The sequence below is a fragment of the Emys orbicularis genome, chromosome 12 (assembly GCF_028017835.1).
Source record: "Emys orbicularis isolate rEmyOrb1 chromosome 12, rEmyOrb1.hap1, whole genome shotgun sequence".
In the NCBI taxonomy this organism is placed as follows: domain Eukaryota; kingdom Metazoa; phylum Chordata; order Testudines; family Emydidae; genus Emys; species Emys orbicularis.
In genome coordinates, this window is record NC_088694.1 from 45,944,483 (window position 1) to 45,963,098 (window position 18,616).

Below are 18,616 nucleotides of genomic sequence, written 5' to 3' on the forward strand. Positions count from 1 at the left end.
AGAGCTAATTTTGATTCCACTAGGAGTTGTGTAAGATGCTGTAGAGCTGAAATCACTGATTCCTAGGTTTAGGCCTTAGACCTGCTTTGGGCAAGTGGTTCTGAGTGTGCCAGCACTGTGCCCCACCCCACTCCTACTAATAGCTGAAATCACTGAGAGCTGTGCTAAGCGGGGGGAGGAGAGGGCTGAAGACATATTGGTGAGCAGCTAGCAGGATGGCTGGTGGAGCGGAGTGGCTAGCAGAGAGGAGCGGCTGGTGGTGAAGACTGTAGCAGAACCCTGCGGAGAGGCATGGCAATCAGCTGTCAACCCTGAGCAGCGGAGCATGTAAGCTGCCCCCCCCATACCTCCCTCCACTTCCACCCAGGCTGGGAGGTAAACTCTGCAGACAAACTTCTGAACTCTGGGGGCTGCACTGACCAAGGACAGAAACTGTGGGTGGGGGTGCCTGATGGGTTGCTGGACTTAAGACCCTGAGGGGAAAAGGACACTGACAAACTTAGTTGGAGGTGGGTCTTTTGTATTATGGTTTGTGTTAAGAATCCTGTTTGTGATGTTTCCCCAACATAATGCCGCAATGTTTCCCTCCTTTATTAAAAGGCTTTTGCTACACTGAGGGTATGTCTACACCCAGCCGCTAGTTCGGCGGCTGGGAATCGAAGTTCTGGGTTCGACTTATCGCGTCTTGTCTGGACGCGATAAGTCGAACCAGGAAGTGCTCGCCGTCGACTGCGGTACTCCAGCTAGACGAGAGGAGTACCGCGGAGTCGACGGGGGAGCCTGCCTGCCACGTGTGGACCGAGGTAAGTTCGAACTAAGGTACTTCGAACTTCAGCTACGTTATTCACGTAGCTGAAGTTGCGTATCTTAGTTCGATTTGGGGGTTTAGTGTAGACCAAGCCTCAGACTCTGTGCTTGCGAGAGGGGAAGTATTGCCTGTTAGAGGCACCCAGGGGGTGGTATGTAATTGTCCCAGGTCACTGGGTGGGGGCTCGAGCCGATTTTACATTGTTATTGAAACGGAACCCCTAGACACTGAACCCGGCCCTTGCTGCTGCCAACTCTGATGGGCAGAAGGGTTACAGGAGTCTAAAGGAGGAGGTCCACTAGCTATAGTAGACTCTTATCCTGTTATGTGGAACAGCCAGTAGAGGGAGACAAACCCCTTATGTTCTGCTAGTGGCCTCCAGCTCAGGAAAGGCTTTCTTATCCCGCCTGCTCCTCTAGGGTTAGGTTCAGTCCTTATTTGGTGGAGTGGGGAGGGATCCATTGGCCCCAGACCCCTGGAGGGAGGGGGAGGGGAGTCTGTTAATTTCAGTAAATGTTGGATGAGGCTCTGGTGTGGAATTTCCTCGTGGGTCTGCTATGGAAACACTTCTCCTCTGTTCCCACCGAACCACCCTGCCCAGCCCTGGCAGAGCAGACAACGACTCCTCAGACCCAGATTGTAGTGCAGAAAGGCCCTAGGGAGGGGGACTGGCTGGATCATGGGATGGGAAATTGGATGTGGGGCCTTTCCTTTTTTGTTTGTGTAGCACTAGTAGGGTTAGGCAGAGTTTGGTAGAGCTTGGTTTGGGTTGGGTAGAACTGGGTAGGGTTTGAATTGGGTGGATGTGGGTAAGGATGAGTTTGGGTAGAGTTTAGTAGGACAGGGGGTATGTTAGGTAAAGCTGGATAGGACAGTGGTAAAATTTAGTAGCGATTGGGTACTGTTGGGTAGAGTTGGAGTTGGGGACAGTTGTGCAGGACAGGGGTTAAGTTTGATAGAGTTGGGTAGGACTGTGTTGGGTGGGGTTTGAGTTTGAGGAAGGGTTGGGTACAGTTGTGCTGGGTGTTGTTTGAGCTTTGGATAGTGTTGGGTTGAGCTGTGTTGGGGTAGGGTTGGTAGGGTTTTGTTGGGTGGGGTTTGAGTTTGGATAGGATTGGAAGGGTTATGTAGGGTGAGGTTTCAGTTTGGGGCACAGTTGGTAGGATTGTATTGGCCAGGGTTTGAGTTTGGAGTAGTGTTGGTAGGTTTGTGTTCGGGGGGGGGGCGGTTTGAGTTTGAGATAGGGTTGTGTTGGGGGGATTGAGTTTGGGGTAGGCTTGGTAGAGTTGTGTTGAAAGCAGTTGAGTTTGGGGTACAGTTGGTACAGTTGTGTCGGCAGTAGGATTGTTAGGGTTGTGTTGGGGGTGGGGGAGTTTAGTTTGGGGTAGTGTTGTGTTGGGGGGGTCAGTTTGTAGTACAGTTGGCAAGGATTTTTTTGGGGAAGGGGGTTGAGTTTGAGGTAGGGTTGGTAGGGTTGGATTGGGGAGGGGGGTTGAGTTTGGGGCTGAGTTGAATTGTGTTTTGTTGCCTGGGGTTTGAGATGAAAGAACATCAATAGCCATGTGTAATAAAGGATCTTGGCCAAGCTAGTAGGAGCTGTGCTGAGCTAGTCTCACTATCGCCTCACCTCTGAGCCAATCTGATGTCTATATCAACACCCCATCTCCCGAGCGGGGCTAGGTTGGTAGGGGATCACCGTGCCATTAGATATTTAGCACTGGAAAACACCTCCCCATTCCCTCCCAGCAGTGACCTCCTGGAACCAAGGAGTCTCCAGGTCAGCAGGATACTTACCTGATAAGGTAATTTCCCCAGGCCGGGCTTCCCCATACACAGCATCATTGTGGGGTTGTATCCATGGTACAGCTGACACATCTCATCCTTCATGACCTTGAGGTCCACCTCATGGAGGGTATCAATTCTTGAGTTCTTGCCAGTCTGACCCCATCCAGCCACGCTGCACATGGATCCCGGACTCACTCTGGACTCGGTGTTTGGCAAGGGGATGAGCCGCACACAGTTATTCAGCATTGCGTTGCGTGACAACTGTCATGGACGTGAGGGAAAACAGGGAACCAGATCAGCACAGGAAGCGGAGCTGAAAGGGACCAATATGTTCCAACAGAGGAAAATGAAGATGTGTCCAGTGCTTTCATGTGAAGTCACTGGGGGCAGGGTGATGGGGTGTGGGGCAGTATTGTGATGCAGCATTGTGATGTCACTGTGGCAGGGTCTTGGGATAGCGCAGGGGTGGGCAAACTTTTTGGTCTGAGGGCCACATCTGGGTATGGAAATTGTATGGCGGGCCGTGAATGCTCACAAAATTGGGGGTTGGTGTGTGGGAGGGGGTGAGGGCTCCGGCTGGGGTTGCAGGCTCTGGGGTGGGGGTGGGGATGAGGGAAGTGCTTACCTTCCCTTGCAGTGAGCAGTAATCAGCACGACATTTGTCTTCACCAGGAACCCTCCACATTTTTTTTAACCTGTCCATCTTGTATTTCCAGATAGGCCATGTAGGGCCTGGAGTGGGGTTGGGCTTCCTGGCCCCCGATGATCTTACCTGGTGGGAGACCAGGTTCATATAAAAAGTCCCATCATGTCCCTGAGCCGGGCAGGGACCGAGCTCCCCATCCCGAAGGGGAATCCCCACAACCTCAACACCCCACCCCCCGTGATGCTCTCCTTGGGGGATCCCTGTGCCTGGAACCCTGCCCTCTGCTCCTCTCTCTCCCACACTGGACACCTCATTGGGCCGGAGGGTAAATCTGAAGCTCTGACCTGGCTGGGTGGAGAATCAGTATGAAACGCACCAGGAGGGGGTCAGCAATTGCACAGCCTTGAGTCAACGGCATTGGGGATCAAGGTCACCCCATATTCGGCCAGGCAGCCCCCAGAAGGGCCTGACAGGTCTCTTGTGGACGCTTCTCCTTCTCCATCAACCCACAGTGACTGGCCAGGGCTGCTCCAAGACTGACCCGCCAAACATTTGGTCCATTGAAAACCCGTGGTTTTTAATAAAGGCATTTGTTCTCAGAAAGCCTTGTCTTGAACCTGTCTGAATTATTGTGGTGAAACTGATTCTTTCCCCCCAGTTGTGGGTAATACTTAGGTGAAAATTTTCATGTTTTGGTCACTGTAAAAGTACTACTTTGGGGGGGGGGGTTCCCTTGGAAAACTAAGAAAAGTTTTGTGATCAGCTCTAAAGAAGTCTCCACTCAGGTGTGTGGGTGTGTTAGAAAATCCCACTTTTAACACTGGCTGTTATTTGCATTGGGGTGGCACCTAGACCAAGATCTGGGTGCCCCCATTGTATCAGGTACTGTGCAGAACCTAACCAATACCAGGGACCCCATTGTTCCACGCCTTGCACTGACCCACACACCCTGCCCCAGAGAGTGTTCACTTCAGACAAACACTGGCAGAATCGGTCTTCTCATTGTACAGATGGGGAAACTGAGGCCCAAGGAGATTGTCTCTAAATCTGCCCAAAGGGTTTTGGTGCCAAGTTCCCATCAGCACGCCATGAAAATCCCAGCCCCAGGGACTGGCCAATGATATCCACAGAGGTCCTGAGCTGAGCTGGGAACTGGTCCACAGGAGCCTTTGGGGGCTGGGCCACCTAACCCCTCTGGCTGCTCTGATAGTCCCACTCCCAGCCACACTCAGGAGAGGCTGCAGTGTTCACTATAACCCCCTTGGCCCAGCAGGATCAGGGGGAGACCCTCACTGCTGCGCTGAGCTCCCCCTGCCGGGTGAGGGCCCTGCTCCCCACAGGACCCACTGTAAAAACCATTTGAGATCAATGCAGATGTGTGAATACCTGACTAAGTCTATTTAAATTCATTCTAGATTCACTTAAGTTGATGCAATTCCATTCTAGATCTATCCATATCTGCACAGGTATATCTGGATCCATTCTAGACCCATCTCCCCACCCTGCCAGTGCTGGATCCACCTGACTTGGATACAAGGCCATTGGGGATGTTGGCTGGAAGCATCCAGGACTGGCCCTGGGGGAGGCAGGATGTAGGAATGGTTGGACCAGTGATGCTCCTGGCTCTGTGTGTGTGAATACCCCCAGGGAGATGGCACCTCCCCTGACAAGGCAGAGACCCCACAGACAGGGGACGGGACTGAGCCCCCTTTGTGGGGTTGATAGACCCAATGGGGCAGCAGAAGCAGAGGAGGTGTCTGGCTCTGACAACGTGTTTATGGGGAAGGAAGTCAGAGACACTCTGGGCATCGTGTACACACTGTCCGGTGGGAGCTGGTATCAGGGTGATCAGAGCTGCACCCTTGTCTATCTCACACACAGGAAGGATCAGGGCGTGTTGTTTCACCCAGCACTGACAGCAATCAGTGTAACCCACAGCCTACACCCAGGGGCCAGGAGGAGGCAGAGCTCCTTGGTCTGAGTGGTGCAATAGCTGGATACAAACCTATAGCCCCTGGCATGGGCAGGTGAAGGCAGCTCTATGGTTTCCTGGCTGTTCTCTGTGTGTTTCTAATGGGATTGGGCTGGAGGGCCCAGGGCGCCTTTCCCAGCTCTGTCTTTGGTGTTTCCATTGGTTTTCGTGGCCAGCAGCAGGGAGCTGCCTACGATATGGTAACAGCACCCAGCTCTTCAGGACCATCCATCATGCTTAGGCCTGACAGCACAGGTGTCATTCTTCCCATGGGGCATGGGGGAAACTGAAGCACAAGGAGGGACAGGAGATGCTCACAGCCACCCAGCAGGCCAGGGTCAGAGTCTTTCCAACAGGCTCTTTGGCGCCACCCTACGGCCCTTAGCAGGGAGTATTCAGCTGGGTCCACAAGCCCTACAAAGGTTTGCAGATTTCTCTCCATGCAGGGGAAGAATGTGGAGATCCTTGTGTGTAGATCCCATTGGTATCTCCTACAGAGATGATGCCCTGGGCCACACCATCACACACCAGAATCGCCCTGTCAGTAACCAGAGCCAGGAGGCTATTGACCATTTCTTCACTGCAGCCTTTTCACCAAAGATCTCAGGTTACTTGGTTTATGAACTAAGGCCGGACGTTTTCCAGACTGTCCCCTGTAGTGCTCACACATCCATGGCTGGGCCACCCGTGCCTTGCATCTGCAGGTCAGAGTCGTGGGGACCTCCGGGGGGGGAGGGGGAGAAGGGGGTTCAGCTTCCTCTGGGGCATGGCTCACCTGTTGCAACCATCTGGGCATATCTCTCCTAATCCATTTCCTGCCACTGTGGGGCCTCAGGCATTGGTGGCCCCTGTTCTCTGCCTGTCACCACAACAATTTGGTCTCCAGTGAGCAGCGCTTAATTTGTGCCAGGGCTGAGCCCCAGCATCGCTAGACTTGGCCGTTCATAGCCCTGGCACCTCTGGGCTTGCTGCATCAGGTATGAACGTAAAAAAATTGCTTCAGCCCCGGCAACTAATTGCTGAAGTCCAGGCACCTCTTTTATTACAAGTGAAGCCCTGCCTGTGGGCCGTGATGCCTTGGTCACATTTTGGCTGTTGGTTCTAGTGTGCGGATGCTGGGCACAGTTGGTGGCCTATGAGCTACAGATTTTCAGACTGGATGATCTGGTCTGTTCTGGCCATGCCATGACTCCTAGGAGGGGCTCGTCTAGGATTTGAAAGATTGAAAGAGCCAGCTTGGGGCTGTCACCAGCCGTAGTGCACAGGAATTGGGTGGTGTCCCTGTCAACAGCGTGGGAGCCCTCCAGTGGGGCTCACAGTGTCCTATGTCCCCTACATTACCAGAACCCGAGCAGAGCAGCCGTGGGCTGGGACCCAGGCCGCATGGGTTGTGCGTAGTTAATGAATGTCGTTATTTGGACCCTGCCACCCTGTGTCATTCTTTCCATACTCCCATGGCATGTGAATCAGGCAGGGAGGGGCTGCATGATACTCCTGGCCAGTGCGTGACAATATGGAGGTGAAGGTGTCAGTGTATGGCCTGGGTGGAAGGCTCTGCAGTAGGCTAGGCATGTTACCATGGTCTAGTCATTTAGGGCTAGATAATCAACAGGGCTCAGGTCCCACTTCTCTTGCCAGGCCCCTGTGAGCCCCAGCTGACCCCACAATGCAGCTGAGAAAGGACAACCAGCAGCAGGAGCCCAAGCCAATCAGCCACTTACATGATAAACTGATTTCTGGTTGTCAGGGTCCACTGCACACAGCATGCTTGAGGGGTAATAGTACTGGTACCAGTTGTAACAGGTCTCATCGCTTATCACCGGTAGGTTCACTTCCTGAAGGGTGTTGGTTGTATCTGTCAAGCTGGTCCTCCCCCAGCCAGCCACGCTGCACATGGTCCCCGGGCTCACTCTGCGATGAGCAGAAGTCAAATCAATCAATCCCACCTCCTTGGTCAGATGCGCCTTGTGATGCAGCTATTGGGGGCAAAGAGGGGAGGGGAATGACACAGCCCATGAAGTGTAGTCAGAGTGTGTGTGTGTGTGTGTGTGTGTGTGATGGAGAGAACTCAGAAACTCAAGACTCAAGGGACGGGGTGATGGGATGGGGGTGGAACTGAAAACATTGTGAGGTCACTGGGGGTGGGATGATGGGATGGGGGAGGTATCTGCAGCAGTATGAGGTCACTGAGGACAGGGGGGTGGGATGGGAGTGGTAGATGCAGCAGTATGCGGTAACTGGGGGTGGGGTGATGGTATGGGGGAGTGTCCAGTCATGGGGGCAGAGTTGTGGGAATAGGGTGGTGCTGGCAGCAGTGTGAGGTCACTGGAGGTGGGGTAATGGGATGGGGGCTAGGTTACCTCTAAGGTGAACGCCTGCGCGGCCACGCAGGAGGCTGTTACCTGGGGTTCTTTCAACCCAAAGCTCTTGGTAACTTTTACTCTGTGCAAGGTGGTGTCAGGAAATAAATCAGGGGAGACACAGCCATCCGACTGATAGATGGCTGGCACAAACAGGACAACACATGGATGGTAATAGTTAGAGAGAACATTGGATGGGGACAGCACCTGCAGCAGTGTGAGGTCATGGGGGGTGGGGTGATGGGATGGGGTCCGTACCTGAAGAAGCATGATGTCATTCTTATAGGTCTTTTTGTTTTATTGTGGGTGCAGGATCTGGCACCTCACAGGTATTTTCTGTTGGCTCTGTTCCTGTTCACTAATGTTATGGGCTCCCAGCATCACAGTGATCTCACTGTAAAACCCAGGAGCAATACACAAGGCATTAGGGACAGGAGCGTACATGAGGTGGGGGACAGGTACATGAGGGTCTGACTCATGAACAGTGATATGGAGGGGACAGGGCAGCCTGGGGCTCTCAGGCCGAGATCTCGGACTCAGCTTCTGCCAGCAAATATGTCCATACCACTGTACACATTGCCAGCTCCGATCCAGCCCCGGGACTGGGGATTGGCTGGCTCAGGGGTGCGGGGTGAGGGGCAGAATGGAACACGGGGCTGTTCCCCTCTAGTGGGCACTGGTTTCAGAATAAACACCTGCCTAGTGGCATGGGGGTCCCAGCCTCTGTCTCCACCAGCCCCTTGTGCTGTTCCCATGAGCTGTTTAACTCCCCACACTCCTCCCAGCCCCTGGGTCTCAGCTCCCATCCAGCCCGGTGACCCCTCCTTGGCATGATCCACACAGGGGTCTATGCCTAGCTCCCCCCAGCCCAGAGCCCTGCAGAGCTGTCCTGGAGCCCCTCCCTGCCTCTGGGCAATGGGGCCAGACCCCAGCTGGTGTCAATGGCCATAGCCCCATTGACTTACCCAGTGTTGGATCTGGACCATGGTTTGCAGAGTTCCCTAGAGACACGCCGACGCCCCCTGAACAGATCAGACCCCTGGGTTCTGTTCTCCCAGCCTGTTTTACTAACTGCTCCTTCCCTGAAACTTATGACGGTGCCAGAACTCCCAGCTCTCCTATCACCCACTAACCCCGACCTGCACCGATGTCCCCAGCACAAATGTGCTTACTCTCCATTGCAGTGTGCATCCATCAGCACAAAGTTTGTTTTCACCAGGAACCCTTCGCAGCTGATGCTCTCATCACCATCTCATATATCCAGATAGGCCATGTAGAGTCTGGAGTGTGGCTGGGCTTCCCAGCCCCCGATGATCTCACCTGGCAGGAGACCAGGTTGATACAAAGAGCCTCTTTGTATCTCTGAGCTGGGCAGGGACCGAGCTCCCCATCCTGAAGGGGAGTCCCCACAGCCTCAACCGAACCCCTGTGATGCTCTCCCTGGGGGATCCCTGGACCTGGAACTCTGCCCCCTCTTCAGGTCTGCCCCAGACTCGACACCCCATGGGGGCCGGGAGGTAAATCTAAATCTCTGCCCTTGCTGGGTGGAGAATCAGTGCCAAACGCACCATGAGTGGGTCAATAATCTGTGGAAGCAAAAAAAGAACTGTCAGAAAAAAACTGCAATGCATGACAGTTTGTTAGCAAGAGTCAGGCTAACTGTAGCCCTGATAACGCAAGATTTGTAGAAGCGAGGATTGTGTGAGGCGGGTAAGAAAGTACTGTGTAAGAAGTTATTGTGACCTTGTATAAATAAGGTGCAGAAAACCTTGTGTAGATAAGGTATAGGAAATATTGTATGTTGGCAAGAGACAAAACAATTAAAAAATAAGATATCAAAATGGCTTATGTATAACAAAATGCAGCTGTCCCTCATTATTGAAAGGTATAAATGCTTGTTGTAATTAGGTATCAGGGAGAGAGACCTGCTTGGCTCTCTCCCTCTGCACAATTGTGAGAGTTAATAAAGCTTCTGACTTGCTGTACCCAAACAAAAAGTGAGAACTCAGTTTTTCTCCGACAATTTGGGGGCTCGTCCGGGATGGCAACGCCCTCAGAGGCACCGGCAGTTACTACGGATCGTTCCCCTTCGAACCCCATGGCGCCACAATAGAGGTAAGAGACCTTTTGAAATCTCTATTGGGGTGTCGGAGGAGGACTGTCCGTGGGGCCGTCTGTCCCTGTTGGGCTCACGCCATCCGAACTTATTGACTGTGCAGCAAGGTCAGATGCTGAGCGGCGTAAGGGAATTGTTTGCCGCCCCCTGTATGCATATGCGAGGTGCATAGGATTGCACCTGTGTTGAGGGGTTGTTACTGCCTCAGCAGGAGGGGTTTTTACCGCCTCATAGTCCGGACAGAGGGGTTGTTTACCGCCTCAAGAGGGGTTTTTACCGCCTCGAGTGATGCATCGAGGTACTTGGGAATAGTACCTGAGGTACTTGGGAATAGTACCTGAAGTAAGGCCTTGGTGTGTGTGTGTGTGTGTGTGTACACCAGTGTGAATTGAGTGTTACCGGAAGACGCCCAGAGTACTCTGCGAAGTCTTTTGGCTCGTGACCAGAACTACTCTAACGCAAGCCCGGTAACTAGAGGATCTTTTAGGAGATCCGACCCACGGTACGCTAACTCGGCCTGGCATCGTCCGGCGAGGAGGCTGCCTGGGTCTAGGAGTGTGTGAACCCATCTTCCCTCCCCTTTTCCTCTCCGTGTGAGCCACTGACAGTTGGACCATCTCACTGGATGCAACAGAGTAAGCGGCGCCGTCTCTCTGAGATTAGCCGACGCTCTTTGCTGAAGGGAGGTGTAGGAGGTCATGGCTATCCTCGTTAGTCTCTCCTGTGTGAGTACCCTGTAGGGAAAGATCCTTAGTTTATATGCCGCTAGCGCGGACAGAGCATCCTCCTCCCTGTGTGTGTGATTGGAAAATGGGTGGGGGACAGTCTAAGGATTCCCTCTCACCCCCTAAGGGTACCCCAGCTTATTTCATGTACGTACATTATGGTCTTAAAACCTGCAGGTATTTAGAGAATTGGAATCATTACACGCGTAAAAATTCATCTAAACAATGCCCACTAGAAGGTACCTTCAATCTAGATAAGATCATACATCTCAGAGGAGCTTTTAATCACCAAAAAAAAAAGCCTCTGACACACAATGGGAGCAATTTGTCTATTGAGGAAAGAAACGGGTTAATTTGAAATTCAGCTTGGTCCAGAAATAAAAAAAGTTAATCTGCGTTCAAGGTCAAAAATCAATGCAGACCAGGCTAAGTACAAAAAAAAACTGCTTTCGGCCCCAGCTGGCTGTAAAAAAATATAGACATAGTCAAACCAAAGGCAATACAAGTTACAGTGCTGAGATTACATTTGCAAAGCTTAACTGTCCAGTGAGATCCAACAGTCTGCCTTTCCGACCCTGGAGCCGGCGTGGTTTGGGGACGCTGAAAAAGCCACAGGCAGCCGGCCTGGACTGGAATCACTAAAAAAACGCCCCAGGAGACTTCAGGGTGTAAAAGAACTGCCCTCCCAAAAGAGAAAGCAAGTTGGAGATTGCACAGCACCTTCTCTCAACGTTATACACAGACGTGGCCAGTCTGGACATACGTGTGTGAGTATGAAAGTGTGCCTACTCTCAGCCGCAGTAAGTCTAAGAACCGAAGAGGGATTTAGCATTCCTCTCTCCACCCCGGTTGATCGGGAAGGGTGTCAGGTGAATCTACCCCAGTCGTAGCAGGACTGGGCAATAAAAAAGTTGGAGTAATAAAAAAAGTTGTGTACTTAATAACTAAAATTGAGCAATTAAAAGCATAAATCATGAACCAGGCAGCAACTTAAACCTATGCCCAGGGCAAGTTGCAAGCCTTAAAACAGGACTTCCAAGCAAAAAAGAAAGCACTGGCTAAGCAAGTACCGGTCCTTCAGGGACTTGTCAAAATTTAACCATTTGTGTTTGCATATCCTGTAACAGCAGTGTGTTTGCCACAAAAAAAAATTGAATAGTTAAACGCCAATGGGCCCTGCGTTTTGCCCAAGTGGCAAGCCTCACGAGGAAGGACTCGGGTAGCCTTGTAAGTAAAAATGTTTAAGGGAAAAGACCAGAAAGGGTGGGGGCTAGTTGAGAAGCCCACCCTCCTATCTAAATTGGTAGTGAAAAAGCCGGTGCCCATGAAAGAAACGGTTCAGCAAGAAAAGCAGAATTGGGCCCAAGCGGGCAGGCAATAAATAAAAAGATTGAAAAACAGGTTAAAAACTTTGAGGGCATAGTAAAAAAAAAAAAGTAAGTAATTATAAGCAGGGGGATTTCAAATCCCCAGGACAATAATTGAAATGGTAAAATCTGAGTTGATTGGGTGTCGTTTTGGAAAACAAGCAAGTAATTTAAAAAAAAAAGTAAAAAGTTAACTCTGTAGTTGCTAAAGAAAATCAAGCAGTAAAACTTGGTAGGAATGTCTGTAAGTAATTCAGGCAAGAGGTTATTTAAGTGGAATTATTCAACTATAAATACGTTAGTCTAATTTGCTGAAAAACACTCCTGCTGTATACAATCTGTGTTTTATAAGTTTAAAATAAATTGGTATTGTTTAAAGTTGCAAAAACCAAAAATACTTTTGCCAGACACAGAAAACTAGTGTTGTTTAATATGGTGTTTAGCATTTAATCCTTAAGGTGACTTAATGCTTTACCTTTGCTACAATATACACTGCACATGTTTTGGGGAAAATGCACATTCTTTCCACAATTCAATTTCCATAACACTAGCCACATCAATTTTTACACAAGGTGTAACTGTTTTTTGAGTTAGGTAGTCTATAAACATTTTGGCCATTAAAACCCCCACAGCTTCAGTGTAACCGTAAACTAAAGCCAAAAAAAGTTGTCACTGTTTATGACTACGTTTGCTGGAAGGGTAGGGGACAAAAAACTACCCTGACAAGACACTTACTTTTTCAAGCTAACAATAGCTGTGTGTATGTTAATGACACCACATTACAAGACATACATTTTAATCTCACTACCACTGCAGGCAATCATATTATTTACTGGCCTGCAAATAAAGCTTTCCAAGTAGCCCTTAGGTTCCAAATACCCTTTAATTAGACTAGTTTAGTACCTAATAAATTTCAAAATTTGTTTTCACTGTTACCAGAGATTCAAAAAATCTCTGAAGTACAAAGGCAAAGACAAAAAACAGTTACACCTTGTGTAAAAATTGATGTGGCTAGTGTTATGGAAATTGAATTGTGGAAAGAATGTGCATTTTCCCCAAAACATGTGCAGTGTATATTGTAGCAAAGGTAAAAAAAATGCAAACATACCAATATAAATTGTGTTATCTTTTTCAAATCACTGGGTGTTTGAAAGCAGAAGCTAAAAGTAAAAGGCAATCAAAAGTCTGAAAAAGTTAATTGTGTCCCTTTTTAAAGTAAGAATCTTTAAGCTGTGGATAGCTTTGGATCTGGAAGCAAGCCAAAAAGCATCTGTATTAATGCAATTTTCTAACTAATAAGGTAAAAGCCACTAAAACCTGGGCTGCCTATAAAATAAATACAAAAAATATGGGGTAATTCCTCTGTTTTGTCTAAAATCAACAAAAGTATGTGTATATAAAGAAAATATTCTAAGCAATAACTGACTACCCAGAAGGGGTAAACCTCTGCTCTTTTGTCTTTCAAATCAAAAATAGCTAGCAAGCTCAGTCCAAAAATAAGACGTTGGCCCCATCCAAGAATACTACCCACAGCTAAGACTTGGCTGACAGCCAAGAAAAGGGGGGGCCTAAATGTGCCCAAGCAACTATAATATCTGCAAAACACTGCCAGGCATTAATAAAATGTGTTAGGTTTCTTTTCTCACAAATAAAAGAAGTGCTACCCAAAGACCCTAGCAGCCCTGCCATTCATTGAAACAAGAAGACTAAGTCTACGTAAAGTCCATCAATGAAAGACTGCTTTGGCTCCATGCTGAAAGGGCCCTTTCCAAGTCCTGTTAACCACCAACACCGCTGTAAAGTGCCAAGGACTGCCCACCTGGACCCATGCTTCTCACTGCAAAAAGACCCCTCCACCTGGAGAGGATTCTCCAGCTGCTGATCAGCCTATTTCTCCTGCTAGCTCTGCTGTGCCTCCTGGACAGCAGGAAAAAAGAACAAGGTAAAGTACTAGTAACCTCTCCTTTGTCCACTAACAGATCTACAATGCCTTTGAATTCTTTTACAGGAATCACACCAGTACAGGGTGAAGTGCTAGTAACCTCTCCCCTGCACTATGGTGAATCACAACTGCTTTAAAAAAAAAAAAAAAAAAGACTCGCTCTGCTAAAACCACCAAAGTCCAGAAATTCCTGACTACAAAAAACATTAAGAACTGGCCCTGGTGAAAAAGACGAAGCATCGTTTATTGGCAAGAAGGGAACTGTGGGAACCGTTCCTGGGAATGCGGGGTCCAGTGGTGGGGTGGATTCTTTCCAGAATCAGGACTTTGTGCTTATGGACAGGTACCTTCAGAATGCACTGCCCTTCCTAATTGGCTTTCAAAAAATAAATATCAAAACCGCCTTGCCACCACTAGGACTACACCCACTAGTCCCTTGACCCCTGCCACCACCACTGTAACTTACCCAAATACAAACCGTACTGTATATTCCAATGAAACCCATTGGCCAAAGCTTTCACATCTTAGTGATTTACTGAAATTTTGTTCAAAAAAATTATTCTTTAAAGTTCAAAATAATGTATATAAGCAAACAATTAAATAAAAAACAAATGAATCAGTAAAAATAAAAATACATGATATCACTACCAGCAAACCCCAAAAATTAATAATTGCAATTAATGGGTTCTATAGTAAAGTAAATATAATGGTTGTTCCTAAAACTTGTACTGTGTTAAATAAAAAAGGCCCTTATTGTTATTTGGTCACCCAATTAGTAAATAATCAGACAAATACCCAAATTGTTCACAGGGGGCTGCCATTAAATTAGCACAACAAAGAGCTTGGGTTATTTCCTCTAAAAAAAAAAAAAACTTAACCGAATCCCTGTGGGATGGGGCCAATAGTGCAGCAGCAGTGTAAAATATTTTTAAGAACCAAAAACATAATAAAAAATTGGGCCAACTAAAAAAGGCCATTGGCCTTGTTTCTGGAGCACAACTAACCCAGGTACAGGCTAAAGTTAGTAAGTTACATGTTATTTCCGCCCTTAGTTCTATGACCCAAAAGTTGCTAAAAAAAATGGTACTAAATATCACTAAGGCTAAAAAAGCATTGCAGTAAGATCTAGCATGTTCAAAAACTCAGAATTTCCTAAATGACCAGCTAATGTCCATTCGAAATAATCTAAAACATCAGGCTTGGCCCACTGCCCTTACAAACACATCAGAAGTACCATCTGATCTGTGGCCATAAAGACTTACTTGAAAACTTTCTGAATGGAAATGCGGACGTTCTCAGTGCTCCTTCCAAGCATATGGACCGGTAAGGGGAGTGTGGGCTCCCACATACCGTATCCTGCCGGGTCCATAAAAAAAATGCATGTGGAATTAAGTAATTCACCGAGACATCTGGGAAATTAAACCACCTGGTACGCCCAATCGATTTTTAGTCAGTGCTCCTGGAATTACACCTAACATTTGGATGGAGTTAGGTAGTCTATAAACATTTTGGCCATTAAAACCCCCACAGCTTCAGTGTAACCGTAAACTAAAGCCAAAAAAAGTTGTCACTGTTTATGACTACGTTTGCTGGAAGGGTAGGGGACAAAAAACTACCCTGACAAGACACTTACTTTTTCAAGCTAACAATAGCTGTGTGTATGTTAATGACACCACATTACAAGACATACATTTTAATCTCACTACCACTGCAGGCAATCATATTATTTACTGGCCTGCAAATAAAGCTTTCCAAGTAGCCCTTAGGTTCCAAATACCCTTTAATTAGACTAGTTTAGTACCTAATAAATTTCAAAATTTGTTTTCACTGTTACCAGAGATTCAAAAAATCTCTGAAGTACAAAGGCAAATTCACATGCTTCAAAATATATATCAAGTTAAAAAGTATGCCTTTCAAATTGCTTATAAAGTATCCACTTTATGTACTAAGTATAATGTATTGTGCTTTGTGACTAAGGCTGTACAACAACCCCATTATAGTTTTGCTATGGAAATGTTATTGCTTGTATTGTTATTAGTTAGCTTAAAATTATGTTATTGTTGTTGTAAAAAACGTAATAATAGTAATACCTTTCATGTTCATGCTAATCATGCATTGTCATTACATCCAATCAAAACCGCTAAAATTAAAACATCTAATATAAAATCTAAAGTCCAGGACTTAATGCAAATAAAAGTTTAAAAATGTTTGTTGTACTAGAAGTACAAAAGGGGGGGGGGTTGTGGAAGCAAAAAAAGAACTGTCAGAAAAAAACTGCAATGCATGACAGTTTGTTAGCAAGAGTCAGGCTAACTGTAGCCCTGATAACGCAAGATTTGTAGAAGCGAGGATTGTGTGAGGCGGGTAAGAAAGTACTGTGTAAGAAGTTATTGTGACCTTGTATAAATAAGGTGCAGAAAACCTTGTGTAGATAAGGTATAGGAAATATTGTATGTTGGCAAGAGACAAAACAATTAAAAAATAAGATATCAAAATGGCTTATGTATAACAAAATGCAGCTGTCCCTCATTATTGAAAGGTATAAATGCTTGTTGTAATTAGGTATCAGGGAGAGAGACCTGCTTGGCTCTCTCCCTCTGCACAATTGTGAGAGTTAATAAAGCTTCTGACTTGCTGTACCCAAACAAAAAGTGAGAACTCAGTTTTTCTCCGACAAATCGCACTGCCTTGAGTTAATGGCATTCGGGGCCAAGGTCACCCCAGATTAGGCCAGGCAAGCCCCAAAAGGGCACTGACAATCTTACTTTCCTTCAGTCAGGTTCCATCCCTCAGTCCAATGCTGATCCCTGTGTACTTCCGGTGTTGTCAATGCCGTGGGTAAAGAGACAGGGAGACATCATTTGGGGCATCTGCTCACCCTTCTTATAGCTGTTTCTCCTCCACAAGAATCATCACCCGCTGAGCAGGAGACAGAAAGTGTGTGAACTCCATGCTGTTTCTTTGTCAAAATGTAAATTTTTTGCCCATGTTCTCTTTCCTGCTCAAGAATGACCACTTAATCAGAAAATAGTCCAGTTGATTACATTGACACCTGGCTGAGGCATCGGCTAGTCTTTTGTCTCTGGCAAACTAATTTTTGGCTGCTTCCCAGATTTGGAACATGTCTTAGTAATACCATACAGTAGATTATTATAACGTTAGCTGCTATGCATATTTTACCAGGACAATAATGATCAGCAAATTATGAATTTTTAGATTGATACCTCACAAGGCATGTTTTGTACAAAATTTATCATAGTCCTGTAAAAGTGGTGAACATACGGGTATAGATTGTCACAGGTTTCTACATACCACCCACTGAACTCAATTCCTGAGACTCCCCATTCACCCCAAAATGCCAGGGCCCCCTGATCCCAGCCGTACTCACCAGCCCAAGTCCCAGGGGCAGGAGAAAGGCCATGGAGAGCAGGAGCAAGATCTGTACCTTCATATTTGGAGTCAGTGCAGGGACGTTGCATCTGCCTCAGGCCTGTTGGCTTTATAGGCTTAGCTGGGGGAGATCAGGGGGATAAGAAACCTCAGGGTCACCCACACACTCATCTAAATGGTTGGTGGTGATTGGACAATGAACATAGTGAATGCCAGTGAAAATGAGGTAGGATCAGAGTCTAAAATAGGGAAAGAACAAGTCAAAAATTACTTAGACAAGTTAGATGTCTTCAAATCACCAAGGGCGGATGAAATGCACCCTAGAATACTCAAGGAGCTGACTGAGGAGATATCTGAGCCATTAGCAATTATCTTTGAAAAGTTATGGAAGACAGGAGACATTCCAGAAGACTGGAAAAGGGCAAATATAGTGCCTATCTATAAAAAGGGAAATACAGACAACCGTGGGAATTACAGACCAGTCAGCTTAACTTCTGTACCCAGAAAGATAATGGAGCAAATAATTAAGCAATCAATTTGCAAACACCTAGAAGATAATAAGATGATAAATAACAGTCAGCCTGGATTTGTCAAGAACAAATTGTGTCAAACCAACCTGATAGCTTTCTTTGACAGGGTAACAAGCTTTGTGGATAGGAGGGAAGTGGTAGATGTGGTATATCTTGACTTTAGTAAGGCTTTTGATACTGTCTCGCATGACTGTCTCATAAACAAACTAGGGAAATACAACCTAGATGGAGCTACTATAAGGTGGGTGCATAACTGGTTGGAAAATCATTCCCAGAGAGTAGTTATCAGTGGTTCATAGTCATGCTGGAAGGACATAATGAGTGGGGTCCTACAGGAATCGGTTCTGGGTCCAGTTATGTTCAATATCTTCATTAATGATTTAGATAATGGCATAGAGAGTACACTTATAAAGATTGTGGATGATACCAACCTGGGAGGGGTTACAAGTGCTTTGGAGGATAGGATGAAAATTCAAAATGATCTGGACAAACTGGAGAAATGGCCTGAAGTAAATAGGATGAAATTCAATAAGGACAAATGCAAAGTACTACACTTAGGAAGGAACAATCAGTTGCCCACATACAAAATGGGAAATGACTGTCTAGGAAGGAGTACTGTGGAAAGGGATCTGGGGGTCATAGTAGATCACAAGCTAAATATGAGTCAACAGTGTAACACTGTTGCAAAAAAAGCAAACATCATTCTGGGATGTATTAGCAGGAGTATTGTAAGCAAGACATGAAAAGTAATTCTTCTGCACTACTCTGCACTGATTAGGCCTCAACTGGAGTATTGTGTCCAGTTCTGGGTGCCACATTTTAGGAAAGATGTGGACAAATTGGAAAAAGTCCAGAGAAGAACAACACAAATCATTAAAGGTCTAGAAAACATGACCTATGAGGCAAGATAGAAAAAAATGAGTTTGTTTAGTCTGGAGAAGAGAAGACTGAGAGGGGACATGATAACAGTTTTCA

General features: G+C 47.1%; 1 pseudogene; it reads right to left on the minus strand.

Annotated features, from left to right (window-relative positions):
- Positions 1-207: 207 nt before the first annotated feature.
- On the minus strand, positions 208-17,172 carry LOC135886334 (granzyme B-like; annotated as a pseudogene).
- Positions 17,173-18,616: the final 1,444 nt, after the last annotated feature.